This window comes from Phoca vitulina, unplaced genomic scaffold (assembly GCF_004348235.1).
Source record: "Phoca vitulina isolate PV1807 unplaced genomic scaffold, GSC_HSeal_1.0 scaffold7, whole genome shotgun sequence".
NCBI classification, from domain to species: domain Eukaryota; kingdom Metazoa; phylum Chordata; class Mammalia; order Carnivora; family Phocidae; genus Phoca; species Phoca vitulina.
In genome coordinates, this window is record NW_022589710.1 from 15,704,485 (window position 1) to 15,723,268 (window position 18,784).

Consider the following 18,784-nt stretch of genomic DNA (forward strand, 5'->3'; position numbering starts at 1 on the left):
TTATTATCTTTCTCAACTATGACCTCTTTAATGTTTTTATGCCTATGAGAGGCTTTTGTAATAATACAAACCAGCAGTACATCCTTCATGGGAAATTGCAATTAGTTGCCCCTGTGCCCCAATGAATTCTGAATACTGCTAAAACCAACCTTATTAAAATAGCTGATGATATATTTTCTAGGGCCAATTAGATCACATTAGAATTAAGTACAATTTCTTAATCAAATATTCAAGTCCTATGCTGTGATTTCAACCAGAACCTCTGGAAGTGATTCTTACTCTTGCCCTTGACATGCACAACCCTCTAGTAAAAATAGAAAACTCTATGTTCCCTGAACCTTTCTTAATTTTAATTTTGCCTATATTATTTCCTTTGTATTTCAGAGGAGAAATTATAGCCCTAAAGGCATATATTTGAAATTTTAAAATTCTGAATTTAGTGATATAAACATCTTTCTTAAAAAGCTAGAAAAATAACAGCAAATTAATCCTAAGGGAAGTAGAAGAAAATAAATTATAAAGCTAGGGACAAAAATCAATGAAATAGAAGACTAACATGCATAAATAAAATCAACAAAGGTGAAAGTTGGTTTATTGAAATGTTTGATAAATTAACATTTTGATAAGATTGATAAGACTAATAAAAATGTGTATAATTTATATATGTCAAATCTATTATAATATATATATAATATTATTATAATAGCTAAATAATAAATAATAGCTAAAAAAAGCAATGACTTAACGGACCCCAGATATTAAAAAGGTAATAAGGATAATAATCTATATTAAAGGAAATACTTTATTATGCAGTTTTATGACTATATATATATTTATATCCCCCAAATTGACACAAGTTGAAATTCAAAATTTTATATCTATTAAAGAAATTGAAACTCCAAAAAATCCTTTCCTCAAAACAGTAGAGTTCATATAATTTTATTAGTGAATTTTTCTATTAGTGAATTTTTCTAAATAGTTAAGGTCAAAAACAAAATACCATTTTACAAATATTTTTCTTGAGATTAAAAAAAAAAGGAACACTAATACTTGTTAGAGGTCAGCATAATTTTTATACCAAATCCTAACAAGAATATTACAGAAAGGAAAATTACAAGATAATCTCTTTTTGTATTTGAACATGCATGCATATATGGGTATAGCCTAGACAAAATATTTCAAATAAATTACAGCAATATATAAAGAGGATAATATTTTATGACCTAGTGGGAACCTATTGCAGTAATGCAAGGTTGGTTTAGTATTCAAAACAATCATTGCATCTTACCTCATTAAAAGAATAAAGGAGAGAACTCAAATGGTCATCTCAGTAGATGCAGGAGAAACATCTGATAGATTCAGCCTATATTTATTTATTTATTTTTAAAGATTTTATTTATTCATTTGAGTCACAGAGATAGAGAGAGAGCATGAGCAGGGGGAGAGGGAGCTGAGCAGGGAGGCTGATGCGGGACTCGGTCCCAGGATCATGACCTGAGCCGAAGGCAGAGGCTTAACTGACTAAGCCACCAGGCATCCCTCAGCCTACATTTAAAACTATTTAAACTATAGAAAAGTTTGAATGGAATGGAACTGTCTTAATTTGATATATTTTATTTAAAAACATTTAGAGTAGCCATTTTTCTTAATGGTTATATATTGAAAAATTTTATCCTAAGACTGGGAAAATTAAAAGGATGTCTGCTAAGACTCAGTATATTCAATACTATATTTGAATGATAAGCCATTGCAATAAGTTAGGAGACAAAAGGTATAGACATTAGAAAGGAATAAATAAGATGAATATGGCATTATAATATATATAGAAATCTAAAACAATCTACACATTCTATTAAAAAAAAATCAATAGTTAATTTAATCAAAGTTTTAAAATGAAAATCAGTATCCAAAATTCAATGAGTATTTCTGTATACTCTCAACAAATAATTGGAAAATAAGACTAAAATATTTAACTCCATAGCATCTAAAGGAAATGAAATAACTAGGCATAAGTCTAATAAAAGCTGTGTAGGTCCTCTAAGCTGGAAAAAAAAAAAAAAAAACTGTATTGAGAGGAACTAAAAAAAAAACTAAAGCCTCCTCTGTCTTTTTTACAAAATTAGTACCTGTCCATTCAAATTTTCAACAGGTTTTATAATTGGAAATTGATAAGATGATTTTAGAATATATGTAGAAATGAAAATGGACAAGAAAGTCAAATTATTTGTATCAGCTTTTTAACAGTTACCACAAATTTGGTAGCTTAAAATAAAATCCATTTCTTAGCTCACAGTTTCTGTAGATCAGAAAAACAAACACAGCTCATCTGGATTCTCTGCTTAGGGTCTCACCAGGCTATAAGCAAGGCGTCAGGCTGCCTGCTCATCTAAGAACTGACCAGGGAAGAATCCCATTTTCAAGCTCATTCAGGTTGTTGGCAGAATTCATGTCCCTGCCTCTGTGAGGCTGAGGCCCCTTGTTTTCTTGCTGGCTGTTAGTCAAGGGTGATTTTCAGCTTCCAGAAGTTACTCACGTCCTAGCCACATAGCCCTCGCATAACAGTAGCTTATGTCTTCAAAGGAGGCAGCAGAATCTTTCTCCAATTTGCTATGTGATAGTCTTACATAATGCAGTGTAATCAGGAGTGATAATCCCACTGCTGTGCATACAGCATAAGCAAATCAAAGGAGCCATTATTCCATCATGTTCCCAGGTCCTGCCCACATCAAAGGGAGGGGACTCTGCAGGGTGAGGTCACCAGGGCTTGGGAAACTCCAGGGCTATCTTAGAATAATGCCATCGTATTCCGTAAGAATAAGAACTAAACTGGAGGACCTATACCACCAGCCATAAAGGCTAATTATAAAGTTGATTAATAATGTCTATTATTGGTTCCAGGATAGACAAATATAGTAATAGAAGAAAATTTAGCAATAGGAAAGACACCCACATATATAGAACTGCTATTTGGTTTAAAGTATGTTTTGAAGAAACGATGTTGTGTAGTGTGTCAATTGGATAGTTACTTTGACAAAAAAAAGGAAAACAAGCAAATCTTTACTTTCTACCTTACACTATATACAAAAATCAATTCCAAGTGGATTGAATGTTTAAATGTGAAAATTAAAACAATAAAATTTATGGAAGATAACATATGAAAATTTCTTCAGGACCCTAAGTTACGCAAAGATATTTTGAAGAGGAAACAAAAACCATTAATCATAAAACTTTGGTAAATTTGGTTATTTTATTTTATTTTAAAGATTTTATTTATTTATTTGATAGAGAGAGCACAAGAGGGGTAGTGGCAGAGGGAAAGGGAGAAACAGACTCCCCGCTCAGCAGGGAGCGGGAGGTAGGGCTCGATCCCAGGACCCCGGTATCATTACCTGAGCTGGAGGCAGATGCTTAACAGACTGAGCCACCCAGGTGCCCCAAATTTGGCTATTTTAAATTAATAATTTATAGTTGTCAAAAGTATTATTAGAAGTGAAAGTGCAATGTACAAATTAGAAGAAGATATTTTCACCTTTTATGAAATCTTATCACAGTGTTTCAAGAATTTCTGCAAAATAATAGGAGAACTTAGATATCTCCATTTAAAAGATTGGGTAATAGATTTTGGGAGTATAACAAAAGAGAATATCTAAGTAGCCAATAAACATGAAAATCTGTTTAATCTAATTATTAGTAATATGCAAATTAAACCCACGTGTCATACTACTACACATCCCAGTCTTGGACATTATGTAGAATAATTGGAAATCTCTTACATTATTGTCAGAATGTAATCTGATAGAACCACTTTGGAGAAAAGCATGATTGTGTCTACAAAAGCTGTCATGTTGCAAACCTTATTATTCAGGCATACCACTTCTAGGAAGTTATTCTTCTACATGATTCAAAAGATACAGAGAATATTTACAACAGCACTATTTGCATTTGCTCCAATTTGGAAACAGTCTAAATATTTATCAAAGGTAGGATGGGCAAGTAAATTATGGTATATTCATATAATGGAATGTAAATGAGGGATAGGAATTCATGAATTATTGTTACATTCAAGAAGATGAATCTCATAGATATTGAACTAGAGAAATCATATGCAAGAACATGAATTTACTCTATGATTCAATGATAATGAATTATAAGAATAGGAGCATCAGTTGATTGTGATAGAAGTCAGGATAGAGGTGATGGAAGGAAAGAAATTGGCAGGCCATATGAGAGCCTCTGTGCTGAGAAGTCTGGTCATAGTTGCACAAGTATGGGCATGTTATGAAAATGTGTTGAACTATACTTCTGTGGCCTGTGCATTTCTCAGTATATATGATATAGTTAAAAAAAAAAACAGTCCTAAAAAAGTAATCTTCAACTTTATAGGGTAGGTTTTAGGTAGTATTATTTAACTTTTAATTTTCATTAAATTTATACACACTTTAAAAGTTTATGATTAACTGTAATAATTAAAATAAGTTATTTGTTAATGCATTTATTTGTACCTTAAGTACTAAAATCAAGCCTTGTGCTACTAGAAGTAGACTAGAGAGTACACGATGTAATTACAAATTATTCAGTTTACATCATGGCAGTGAGAGGCTTCTTGTCAGCCTGACTATTGATGCTGACAGTAATTTTAAGCAATTTATTCCCATGTTTCCCAAAGTACACTGCATTTTTGGTCATATGGGCAATATATTATTAGTCTTATTCTTTTTCCCCCCGATATAAAAGCAATATATGCTTGAGAAATTTCCCATGTCAGTATATGTAATGCCTTCACATTGACTACATGAAAACTTAAATTTCAAAGTTAACTTTGAGTTTAAGATTTTTGTAATTCTGATTTAAATTTGTCCATCAAGTAAGCACCTCTCTAATCAAGAAAGATAACACTTGGTGGTTTTGCATCAAATACCCATAAAACATTTTTAACCTGGGTTGTAACTTTTTAGAAGTATTGCTTTATATTCTATGCTAGTCTGACATTTAAAAAATTAGGAAAAATGGTTTATTTCATTTCCAGAACACCTCCTTAGTCCATTTATGTTTATTTCTGATACTTGGTGACAAGTAAACTTTGCACTTCAGTGGACTCATTTTAAGAAACTTTTCTCCCAACTTCTAAAGGTAAAAATTTCTCTAAGGGTTATAGAATTTACAGAGTTCACAAAGCATTCATCCATAATAATTTGCAGGAATATGGTAAACTGTAACTGTGGCATCCTCCAGATGTTGAAAAAAAAACACAATATTTAATTCTAACTACACTTACTTGCCCTTATATATAGGCTTAATGCTTTATTTATTATATTTATTTCTTTTAGGCTTAATGCTTTAGGAATAAAATGTTGAAATTTTATAAAAGTCTGTAATGTTCTTACAAAATTATGTCAGGTTTAAAAAAAATTCATTTTGTTGCTTTAAAACATATCAGACTCTAATGTATTTTTATCTATGCATTTTTTGAGTAAAGATTTTAAGGAATTAGGAGGCAAGATATATTTTTTCTTTCTAGCCTACTCAAAGAAAAGATCAGCATGGACAGGAACATATTCCAGATAACTGAAGCCAAACTAACTAAACACCAAAATGCTAAATTTTATTATTTTTTAATGGAAATAAGGATGCACTACTTCAAAAACCTTTCTGCCTTCTTTGAAAATAGGATAATTTGGCCATTTCTAGGTGTCTTAGATATCTTAGGCTGCTATAACAAAAATGCCATGGAATGGGTGCCTTAATAAACCACAGAAATTATTTCTCACTATTATAGATATTGGAGGTCCAAGATCAGTGTATCGACATAGTCATGTTCTGGTGAGAACTCTCTTCTAGGTTGCACTGCCAACTTCTCATTTTATCCTCACATGACAGAGTAGAGAGGGGAAGCAAGTTCTCTCACGACTCTTAGAAGGATACTAATCCTATTCTCATGACCTTATCTGGCCCTAATTACCTCTCAAAGACCCTACCTCCTGATACCCTGATATTAAATTGAGACGTAGGGTTTCAACATCTGAGCTGGGCGGCCAAAAACATTCAGTCCATAATACTAGGTGACTGTTAAATGGCTCAGCATTGTTCCACATGTTATCTAATCCGAGTCTCTTTTATAACGAATGGTAGCATATCTTTCACCAGTCTACAGTTTTATTGAACTAAATGTTAGTAGTATAACTTTTTCCACTTCAGGCATTTGAAATAATAGTTTTGGGGAATGTTAAGTATTATCAAATTTAATGAAGAAACATTTATTGAATATTTTTTATATGCTGAGCACTGCTAAGTTTTCTAAGTGTGCTAAGTGTGGTAAGGGATGTAAAGACGAATTGAGGGTACCTGGGTGGCTCAGTTGGTTAAGCATCTGACTTCGGCTCAGGTCATGATCTAAGGGTCCTGGGATCAAGCCCTTCATGGGGCTCCCCGCTCAGCAGGGAGTCTGGTTGTCCCTTTCCCCCTGCTCATTCTCTCTCTCAAATAAATAAAATCTTTTTTTTTTTTTTTGAAGTATGAATTGAACAGGGCTCTAATCTAAAGAGCACATAATGGCAATGGTTAAATAAATATTAATAAAGCATAAATTCTATCATATAGGTATGTACTAAGTACAGTGATGATAGAACACAGAGTGATCTACCTAAGTGGAAAGAGGAGACAATTCTGCTGGTGTTCTTTTCTTCCTAAGTTTACAGCCATGACACTTTCAGGATTCATAAAATCAGTCAAATCAGTCCAGTAGGTTATGATCAGTATTAAGAAACAATAGATGAATAGAAATTATGAGATATATCACCGGTAGTAAGATTAAGGATTTTTATGTGAAAATTTTTCTTTTTTTTTTTTCCCCCTGTACCCGTCGTCTTTTATTGGATGTTAATTCTCAATTAGGATATGAAAGGATTCAAGGGTTGCCAGGCAAAGGTCATGGTCAGGAATGCAGAATGTTTCTCCACACTGGGCCCTCTTCAGTGGTACATGCACAGCTGCTCATGTTTGAGTTCCTTGTAAGGAGACTGTGGTTGAAAAGCACGTAAGCTGCCAGCACCATAGAAATCCCAGCGATGCCGCCTTTCTTCACATTGACATACTTGTAATTCTGGTAGTAACCTCTTTGAAATGCTCCAACAATGCCTTTACGGGTGAAATCCCGTATCAATTTTCAGCTTGGCAGCTCTCCTAGTTTGACATCCATGAGCTTCTTCTCCTTCACTGGTACGGATGACCGTATCTTGGAGTCCTGGGTGTTCGCTCTGACGGGCCGCTGAAACTTTCTGCTTATACACATATATTCAGACATACATGCACATATTTGTGTACTTGTGTCTTTAAAATATGTATCTTTTGGGGAGTCAACATCTAAAAAGTTTCAAAGGTACTTCTTTGCATTACTGGAATAAAGAATAGTAGATGCAAAACAGAGACAAATAATATAAGATACCATATTCAATTAACTATAATTGGTTTGTCTGGATTGTAGAATATGTGTTAGGGAAGTAAATGGAGGGAAGATGTATGTGGAAGCTCATAATACAATGTTTTAAATGCTTTTTAAGTCAATTTACACTTCTGAAATTTGTTTTTAGCAATAGGACATGATGCTTTTGTTGTCACTATATAAGCTACACTTTTTAATTACATATATAGGTTAAATTTTAACAACATGGTGAATTTAAGAGGAAGTGTTTATTTCTTATGTGTTACTCTAGGAATTCAGGGATTTGAGGGCAAGATGATGTGATTAGTATTTTTTTTAGCACTGGTGCCCAATCAGTTATACTAGGGAATTGATACCTGCCAATCAGAATGAGACAGGAGCAGGTGGGGGATTGTGCTACCAATCCTTAAACTCCCAAGCAGTTAGTGAGGTGAAAGAGATTTAGGGGAAGAAGAGCAAGAATGCTTCAGAATACTTTAGGAGCACCTGGACCTGCTGATGAGAATGGATGATTTGGAATGTCTTGTGTGATGCCTCTTCCCCATTTTCTTTTGACGCAGCCTGCAGAAGAATTTGAATGAAAATATTATAATATGAAGACTATATAAAGTCAAAAAATAATCCAGGAGTTATATAGGAAGTTGTAAGAAACTAATAGGGCCCTACTTTTGTCCTATTAATTAATTTTCAGCTTGATAGGAAGAATATTATAACTTTTGAATCAGAAGACCGGATCTTGACAAACATTTTGATGTCTACACTAAGATGTAAAGTCGAGGGTGACTAGAAGAGTTATCTTATGAGGCGGCAACAGAAGCAACATCTAAGGCCAGGAGAAGAGATGAAGTGACTATGGGTGTCCCTGGCCACAAGCAAAGAAACAGCAGAGAGAAAGGGACCATGGAAGCTTATGGAAATGGGACCAATATTTGTTCATTTATTTATCAATCATTTGCAGCATACAGGATAATTATGTGATATGTTTATCTCAGTAATATTAATATTAGTTAAACCTTAATCTAGATGAATCCTCAAAGTTGTTTTATTTTTTTAATTACTTCTGCTCAGCACCTGTCTGAATGTAATTAACAAAACACATTATCATAAGTAGCTAATCAAATCTTATGCACTGTAGTACATAATCCATTCCCTCATGGAAAGTTTCTGACTTGAAACTGTTCTAGTCATTCATTTAGAAATATTGCGTTGCATTAAGCTAAACTTTTCTATTCCCCTATATTTTGATGTCTAAGGGCAGTAGTCTTTTATGCACCATTACCAACACAGCCTTGAGCAAACCAGCTGGCGTTTTCCGTGAACATCAGGAGATACCAGCGCCTCAATTTGGTTATATTTCTGTTTGATACGGGCTGAAAATATTGCAAAAAGTTTTATACATATATAAAATTTACTTTTACTCTCTGTATGTCTTAATTTTCCTCCTAGGTTCGTTTTTTTTTCTTTTGGATGTCATTTGAATCATATGTATGTCTGAAAATAACTGTATATATGGATATATAGGTATACATAAGCATATATATGTATATAAATATATAAAGCTTATACATTCTTGTCAATGTCATATTCACAATTATTTAATAGTTTGATAGAGGCAGAAAACAAAACCCAGGACCTTTATTAGATGTTAGGTGTATATATATATATATTTTTCTATCAAAACAGATGTTCTCCTTGGCTCATATTGCATATATTTAATTCATTTAAGTAGTCATATCATGCTGGATCTTAGGCACACAGATTTAGATCAGTTTACCTTCTCCTCCTCCTTAGTTGAGACCCCATTTTTTTCTTTAATCTTCCATTTCAGTACCTTTTCTTCTCATCATAAAAACATTATTGCAAATTAAATGCTTAACCTGCCAATCCTCCATCACTACCTTTATTTACAGATATTACATATATGAGTACTACTTAATGTTGTATCATATGTGCTTTAAAAATTATAAATTTAGTGTACGTGTTCTATTGCAACTTGCCTTTTCACTCAGCATTTTCTGTCTGAGATAATCCAAGCTGATAAAAATGTATTTTGTTATATATTTCAATTACATTGTGTTATTCCACATTTTATCAATCCATTGACCTCACTGAAGCATATTAAGTTGTTTCTTAGGATTCCTCAATGGATATCCTTACACATACCTTCTTTTTTACTATGTACAAATTTCTTTAGGATTTATATATGTAGAAGAGTATTTCTAGGACCTACAGGTAAATGCATTTTCACTTTACTTAAACTACCAAATGGTTCTTTAATACTAGTGTGTTATAGGTTTACCATCAGCATGTATGAGTTTCTCTTTTCCCCATATCCTCAAACATTGATGTAATCACACTTTTAAAATTTCCCTACCTAGTGGGTGAAAAATGTTTTCTCCTCTTTGCAGTTTGCATTTCTTTTGAGTAGTAGTGAGGTTGAGCTTCATGGTTCACCTAGGAATTGCCTCCTCATAGTCTCTGCCCATATTTCTGTAGTTACCATTTCTTATTTATGTAAATTTGTATATTCATTTTAATTTGTGCTTTCTCACTACCAATCTTACGTGTTTTCAAAAACAAAATGGTTTCTTCACCTATGATAGTTTTTCTACCTTTTATAGTTAATCACATTAGCTCTTTTCTTTTCCTTTAACCCTCTGAAGTTTTCTGTTAGGTACATTTTAGTTTGTCCCAACAGATTTTGTTTTGTAGTGATTTCACTGGACTTCTCTCTAAAACTTCCACAGATTTCCTCTGTATCTTTAGATTACTCAGGGGTGACTGTGTGGAATATGGGGGTTTCCCTTCTCCCTATGTGATTCAAAAAACTAGCATTCTGCTGTAGAATTCTGATTGCATTGCATTGTAAACTAAGAATTTATCCCCCCCCCCTTTTTTAGGATTTATCCTGTAACATAAAAATTATGATAATTTCTTAAGACAGCCACTATTCTCTATTATGTGGCCAATATTTCTTAACATTTTTACTGTGTGATGAAAATTTTTATTTCTATTCCTTGGGTATAAATTATAGAATTATAAATTATTTCTAATTTTTTGTCTGCTTGATATATTGACTTAGGAGAGAAATATGTTAATTATGAAACTAACCATTATCCTTCAGCTACTGCTGCTGGTCCACCTCATCCTCTTCGTCTCTCTCTTTTTGGTTAATATTTGCCTGACATGTATTATTTCTGTTACTTTATCTTCAAATTATAAAGAAAAATATTAAGTATATTCTGTCCCTTAGCATATTTTTGTATTCATGCTTATTTTAAATATTACTTCCCTTCCTTTTGTCTGTTCCAATTCTTACCCTTTTCTCTCCTTTCTTCCCCAACGTAGATCCAGTATTTTTAACCTCTGGCATTTTAGTTCTGGACTTTTATGGAAAAAACTATTATTACTGGATAGGCATTAAGCAAATTTTAATAATTTTACTTTTGTTCCTTATTCTTTCTAGATTCATTTTTCTTTTCCTTCTTAACATCATTTAATAATCATTTTGGAGAGTGTCTCTGGGTGATAAACTTTTTGAATCATATGTATGTCTGACAGTAACTACTCATATTTAAATATTACTCCAGGTAGAAATAGTTTTATTTTCAAAGGGTTTTTTTTTTTCAACTTTTAAGACTTTTTTGATTGCCTAGAATGTTGTTGAAGAGAAATCAGATATCAATCTTATGTTAATTAACTGTAGGTATTAATCTCTTTGATATCTTTTTTTTTTTTTGAGTTTTCCAAAGATTTATTGAAGCAGAAACAAGTTGGTCTGATACTTGTTGGAAAAAAGCAGTTTTAATGGTATTCAAAAATACTTTTTCAGAAGTATTCTAACACAAGTTTTCTTCATAAACTAGATTATGTTGTAAAATATTTTCTAAATCTTTTAAGAGAGTTGGTTCTTAAGAACTAGAGGTTATTCCTATTCCAAATCTTTCTTGTGCTCCTGAAAAACTGCAGAAAGTCATTTGAAGCTGTTTAAGATATGGATTTATTTTTTTACTCTTGCTGGTGATAATTGCTGTACTAAGTATGTGCAATCTTCACTCAAGGTCATTGTGATGCTGAGAAGTTTCATTGATAATCTGTCCGTCTCTAGTTTCAAGCGTCTTAATCAGAAGTGTCCTTTTTGAGTGACTGTCAACCAAGGGGGTAAATCCAGATTGGTTTCCCTCAGGTTCAGGGAAGAAAAGTTTGGAAGAGGCAGAGCAATCCTGCTCTCCTCGCCAGCAGCTTTCTATAGGTGGCAGTCTCAGTGTTGAGCGCCATCTTAACATTCAGCAGGTCCTGGTATTCCCCAAGGTGAGGAGCAGTATGCCCGGCATGCATCTGCTGCAGGACTCAGTATACTTCTTGCTGGCTGATGCCATTGACACTGAGTTCAAGAAGACTTGCACCAATGAGAAGGTGGAGCTGCAGGAGCTGAATAACCACTTTGTCAACTACATCAAGGTGCACTTCCTGGAGGAGCAGAACAAGGTCCTGCTGGCCGAACTTGAGCAGCTCAAGGGTCTGGGCAAGTTGTTCCTGGGGGACCTCTGTGAGGAGGAGATGCAGGAGCTGTGCCTGCAGGTGGACCAGCTCACCAACGACAAGGTCTGCGTCAAGGTGTAGGACACCCTGGCCGAGGACATCATGTGGCTCTAGGAGAAGTTGCAGGAGGAGATGCTTCAGAGAGAGGAAAGCTGAGAGCACCCTACCGTCTTTCAGACAGGATGTTGACAATGCTTCTTTGGCACGTCTTGACCCTGAGCTTAAAGTGGAATCCTTGCAAGAAGAGGTTGCCTTTTTGAAGAAACTACATGATGAGGAAATCCAGGAACTGGAGGCCCAGATTCAGGACCAGCATGTCCAAATCATTATGGATGTTTCCAAACCTGACCTGTGTGATGTACTCCATCAGTATGAAAGCATGGCTACCAAGAAACTTCAGGAGGCCAAGGAATGGTACAAGTCCAAATTTGCCGACCTCTTGGAGACTGCTAATCTTCGATATCTTTTATAAGCTTCATTTATCCTTGATTTCATAAAATTTTACTTCCGTGTGTCCAGAAAGGGTTGCTTTTAGTTTATTTCTTTTTCTTATACAAGCTTGTCCTTTTAAATAAGCTTTATGAAAACAGCATACTATAGTTCTGAGAATCCTTTACTATCAATTCTTCAAATATTTCCTTACCATCTTTTCTCTTTCTGAACCTTTTATTAATAAAATATTAGACTTTAGCATTCATTCTTTATTTCTCCAGTTTTATTTTATATTTTTCTATCCCTCTAGTTGTTTCTGCTTTGAACTGGGCAAATGATTCTAACTTGATAATTGAATCTTTGTCTATGCCTACATCCTGAGTATCTACTTTATTTTTTTCATTTTAATAAATTTGCTTTTTATTTCCAATATCTTTAATTATTTCTTCTGAACAGATCCTGGAATCCTGTACCATCACAATTTCTGGATTGCTTCACATCCTGTACTTATCTCCATTCTGCTTCAGTCTTAGTCATACATGGATTATGTTATCATCTAAAATTTTAAAAAATAAGAATATTAAATTTTATTATTCTATTTTTAAAAAATTTTTTTTATTGTTATGTGAATCACCATACATTACATCATTAGTTTTTGATGTAGTGTTCCATGATCCATTGTTTGTGTATAACACCCAGTGCTCCATTCAGTACGTGCCCTCTTTAATACCCATCACCAGGCTAACCCATCCTCCCACCCCCCTCCCCTCTAGAACCCTCAGTTTGTTTTTCAGAGTCCATAGTCTCTCATGGTTCGTCTCCCCCTCCGATTCCCCCCCCTTCATTCTTCCCTTCCTGCTATCTTCTTTTATTTTTCTTAACATATATTGCATTAGTTGTTTCAGAGATACAGATCTGTGATTCAACAGTCTTGCACAATTCACAGTGCTCACCATAGCACATACTCTCCCCAATGTCTATCACCCAGCCACCCCATCCCTCCCTGCCCCGACTCCAGCAACCCTCAGTTTGTTTCCTGAGATTAAGAATTCCTCATATCAGTGAGGTCATATGATACTTATTATTCTATTCTAACAACAACTTCCAACTGCTTAACTTTCACTCCCTCTACACCTGTTCGATGATCTCAGAGATATCTCTTGAGTATCTGTCTCCCTCTCTATCTACCTATCTATCTATCTGGCTGTCTTTTCATCTTTGCCTCTCTTTCATACTAGTCATTAACCAGTGGTTGAACTTCACAACCAGAAACATGTTCTAATACATCTCTTTTAGAAACTAAAAGATAAACATAATAACCCCCAAGTTACCAGTAAAATATGTGGTTAAAGATAGGGCACATATAAAATTTCCTGTTTATAAAAGCAGAAAGGCTCATGGTGATGACTGTTCCATATCATTTGCTACATATGATGATCAGAAACACAATCATTTTTCTGTCAGTGGAATGATTTACCGATCAAAAAATCTAGGTGGCTCTAGTCCTGTCCACTACAAGACTCTTCATTTCTGGGTCTATACCACTTTATCAATGGATTTCCTATCATTGCAATTACAGGGGCCTAAGAATTGTCATTGGAATTATGCAGTAGTAGGTTAGCAATACAGATATATTCAGTCTCTGAAAGGAGTGTGATCTGTTTTGTTTTGTTTTTACCTTATATTCTTAGGAAATCCTGTGGACTGGTAACTCAGTTGGAATCTTGCCTCTTGGAGTTATCAGTGCTAGAGTTAATATATGGAAAGATGCTTGTCTTTAAATGTCTTCATTTTTTTCTATATTTATTTTTCTGTCTCCTTTTTAACATTTTTGGGAAAAGCATGAGTGTGTGTATGTATATAATTATAATTTTTATGTTTTCAAATTTTCAAGATAACAGATATTGCATTTTTTACATTTTAAATTGTTTATATTTATAATTAAAATATTTAATCCTTCTAAATATGCATACTTTTGCTTTACCTTTGCTTTTTGGGTTAGGCTTGTTGAAAAGAATATATATACATTACATAAAATCATGAATTCTTAAATTCAATGATGCTACCTTTACTTTTTTATTAAAAAATTATATCTGTATATATCATTTAACATTGGTCAATTCTGTTTCAATTATATTTGTTTAATTATAAATATTAAGTTCAAGTTCAGTTATGGTTATAATTTTTGTTAAATAATAAAAATGATTAAAGTCTGTATCTTTCTCTGAATACACTTTTGGGGAAAATCTGTAAGCTTTGGCAGGTTTTGTTCTTATTATCCTCAAAAACTGCAATTTACATTAGGATTTATACTTTTAATTTGAATCTTAGCTAATGTGTTATAGTTTCTTGTTTAATAACAAAAATAATTAAACATGTATTTTTCTGTAAGAGTGCAGTTGTAGAAAAACTATACATTTTGATGTTTTGTTCTCATTTTTGTTTATCTTTAAAAATTCTGTAATTAAGGGGCACCTGGGTGGCTCAGTCTGTTAAAGTGTCTACCTTTGGCTTAGGTCATGATCCCCAGAGTCCTGGGGTCAAGCCCCACGTTGGGCTCCCTGCTCAGTGGGGCTGCTTCTCCCTCTGCCCCCCCCATGCTCTCTCTCTCAAATAAATAAATAAAATCTTAAAAAAAAATTCTGTAATTAATGTTTGGATTTACTCATTGATCTAGACATTAGATGGATTTCTGTTCCTAAATGATATTTTTATTTTCTTTGTTTATAGTATTATTAATTTGTTGCTTGCATACTTTTTTATTTTTGAAGTCAGTCAATTTTATGGATATATTCTACATATACAGGGAAGTTAACTGTCCTCAGAGACAGTTTCATGAGTTTTTATTTAATAAGATGTAAATTTTCTTACTCATATGAGCTAAAATCTTAGTTATTTTTTGCTGCTTAATCTATAAAGTACTAAACAAGTATGTCATCATCTTCAAATTAAATACAGCTATCCTTTTCCTGTATTTGTTTGTTACTCATGTATGTCTGTAGTGAAGTACATATGCGTTGGTTGATCGATTGATTGATTTGCTATTTTTGCATCTAGTTGTTCCCAGAAGTAATAACTTCATTGTGGACTAACCACTTAATAGAGTTTTTCACTTGCAGGTAGTAATACTGCAATTCTTGTTTTTCTTTTGTGTTATACATTATGAAATTTCTTAGCTATTCTTTAAACTACTGCCCTTTAATGAGTGAGATTTTAATAAGTATTTAAAGTGGCACATCAGCAGCTTAGTGCAATTTTCTTTACTGAAGAATCAGAAAAAATGAGGAGACTCAAAAACTCCTAAACTGTCATGAGCATGTTATGAAGGTGCACACACAAGTTGTCTTTCCACAATGTCAGCTTTATTCAATCATAAAGCGAAGTTAAATCACAATTCTAAAGCAGGTTCAGGATTCCAAACTCAGTGACAATTCACCATGTGATTAAACTTGGCTTCTTACACAGCACACAAAGAAGGACAGAAGACAAGCCACACAACAAACAAGATAGAAGGGTGCAGGAAGTTAGCGAACCAAACGTGAAGTCAGTCTGTGGGCACACAGTTGAGATAAGACCTCCATCTGGTCCGGGTCAGCTCGCAGCACTTACTGCTTCTGATGTTCAAGCAGTGAAGGATCTCGGTTCTGTTTGGAGATCAATCGGGCAGAGCCTTTTGCCTGTTTTAAGTGGTCAGACATAGAGGGGTCAGGTCTGAAGAGTCTGACAGTTCGCTGCCAAAATCCTTCCCTTTTTAAAGGACTTTAATCAGTTTTGGGTCCCTGCAGACCTCCTCTGGTTCTGCTCATTATCAGTTCTGGGGTGTCAGCTGACATTGGTCCCGGTGATATCTCCTAGCTGCAGTACCTGAACTGCTTGTGTCATTGCTTGACACAGGCCCCTGCTTGACATGAGAGACTCCGTCTTGCTCTCCACACTGACTTGGGTCAAGATGTTTGGAAACAGTGGTCTTGGAGAACTTTTATGACAACCCTGCCCAGTCACTCCTTAGATGTTATCTTTTGTGCTGGAAGACTCCAAATATATCATTATCTCTTTGTCACAAGGAGGACATACATTATTTGCATTACAAGGCAAGTGTAGAGTGGAGTGGAGGAGTGGGTCCTAGTAAGAACAGAAGCCAGAAAAGAAGCAAAGAAAAAAAAAACAACTTTTTTTTTTTTTGCCTCCCCCCATGGGGTCCCTTCAGTTTCCCTGTCTCAGAACTATATAACTTTACAGCATAAAACTCTATGCACATACCCTTTTTAGTTCTGAGAAATATAGGAAGAGCCTTATAATGTGCCTTCGGTGGTGGTATCATTGAAGTTAAACATCAATGGATTTCAAATGACTTTTCATTTTTTATCCTGACACCAGCATAAATTTCTGTTTAGAGATTTCCAGCTCCATTGTGTGTGTCTCAAATTGCTGTCAGTTGTCTCCTTCTGAGCATATCACAATCTTTCCATAAATATCTTAACCTGGCCTTACCAGACAAAGCAGCAACAATACTCTGATACAAAATACCCCAAGGGCTAAACATGAATAGAAGAGGATGTGGAACTTCCTTATCTCTGTCTTGTCAGTTTTATCAGGCTGGCAGGCAATATTCATTGTAAGCCCATTATCTCTTATCTACATCTGAATAAGTGTGTACTGGAGCATTTTGAATAGAAATTAAGATCATTCTGTCAGTGACCCAATTGAATTGCAATGTATATCAGTTTCATCTTAGTATTGCAAACTTTTTTTTTAATACTTCACCATGTGTTTAGCCTCTTTAGTAACAAGCAACAGGAAATTAGGATTGAACATAAGTATATTTTTCAGATAGAGTGAAAGTGTGGATTGCATTCTCCAGGGTCAGTATGGAAAATCTTGTTTCTAATAAGTGTGAATGACCTGGATCATGAACCAGTTATAAATCTATTAACTGAGGAGAAAAAACTAGGAAAACAGTATGTGCTCAGCATGAAGCAGAGACAACTGTAAACGATACAGAGCTACTATATAATTTTGCTATAACATGACCACAATTTAATATTGACATATGTATTACAATGGGACAAAATTTTGCAAGTAGGTAATGACGTGGCAATGTTGGGGTTTGGGAGCAAACAGTCAAAGAATTCTTGAGACATCTTCAGAGCAAAAAGGTTGTTTTATTAAAGCACGGGGACAGGACCCGTGGGCAAAAAGAACTGCACTGGGATTGTGAGGGGTGACAAGTTTTATACCTTCAAGTTGGGAAGGGATTAGGGATAGCATAAGCCTCCAAAGATGTTGGAAACCAGGTTTCCAGGATCCTGAGGGGGCTAGCTATTGTTAGGACAAGGTCATTTATTACAGTCTGATAAAACCTTAGTCATGAGACCCTTCAGATGTGTATCAGTGGGCCATGTGCTTGGAGGATGGTTGCTAACATATACTGGGTGGTAAAGATAAAGGAAGTTTCCAGAGGAATTTTTATACATTAAAGGAGACTTACAGGATCCTGGAAATCAGGATAATGTCAAGCTAAGATTGCCTTTTGCCCTTAGCAAAGTGTCAACATCTATCTAGGCAGTTGTTGACCTTCCATAGAGGAAAGTCACCCTGTCTCAAGGACTTGTCAATGGGGCTGTAAGTTGTAAGGAAATTTAATTTTTTACTTTGCCTTTGTTCCTGACATCAGGTAACAAGGAAATAGGTATGAAGAAAAGCAGACAAGTCCAGATTACTTTAGTACAGGTATTGACAAAATAAGGTCTATGGGCCAAATAGGGCTTGCCACTGGTTTTTATAAATGAAGTCTTATTGGAATTCAGACATGCTCTTTCTTTAGGTATTACGTGTGGCTATTTGTCAAGCTACAGTAGCAGTGTTGAGCAGTTCCAACAAAGACCTGAGAGCTCACAAAACCTTAAGTGTTTACTGTCTAGCCCCTTATAGAAAAAGTTTGCTAACTTTACTGCAGAAGATATTTTAATGCATCTTGATAAAGAAAATAACAGTTAAGTTCTTAATGAATGTTTACTTAAGTAGGTACGATACCCATATATTGAAGAAATCTGAGTATAGCACAAAACTTTCATGAAGTACACACTGAACATGTGTACTAATTTAGTCCTGAATTATACTAAAATTAAATTTTAATTTAATAAATTTAATTAAATTTAATTCTATGAATAGGAAAATACAACATGCCAAAGCCATTTTAATGAGAATCACATCATTTAGAATGTCAATAATTGCTATTATAATTATAAAAGTAACACATGCACATGTTAAAATATTCAAACATCAAGCCCCCCCTTTCAGAGATCCACTCCCTAGAATGACTGTTGTTAATTTTTCTTATTTATATAGCTAGACATTGTTATAACTTTAAAT

General features: G+C 34.3%; 1 protein-coding gene and 1 pseudogene across 1 annotated transcript in view; one reads left to right on the plus strand and one right to left on the minus strand.

Moving 5' to 3' along the window:
* LOC116632639 overlaps positions 1-18,784 on the plus strand; it is a 1,010,297-nt gene that overhangs the window by 703,020 nt on the left and 288,493 nt on the right. The window lies entirely within an intron of this gene.
* Positions 6,529-8,361, minus strand: LOC116632925 (annotated as a pseudogene).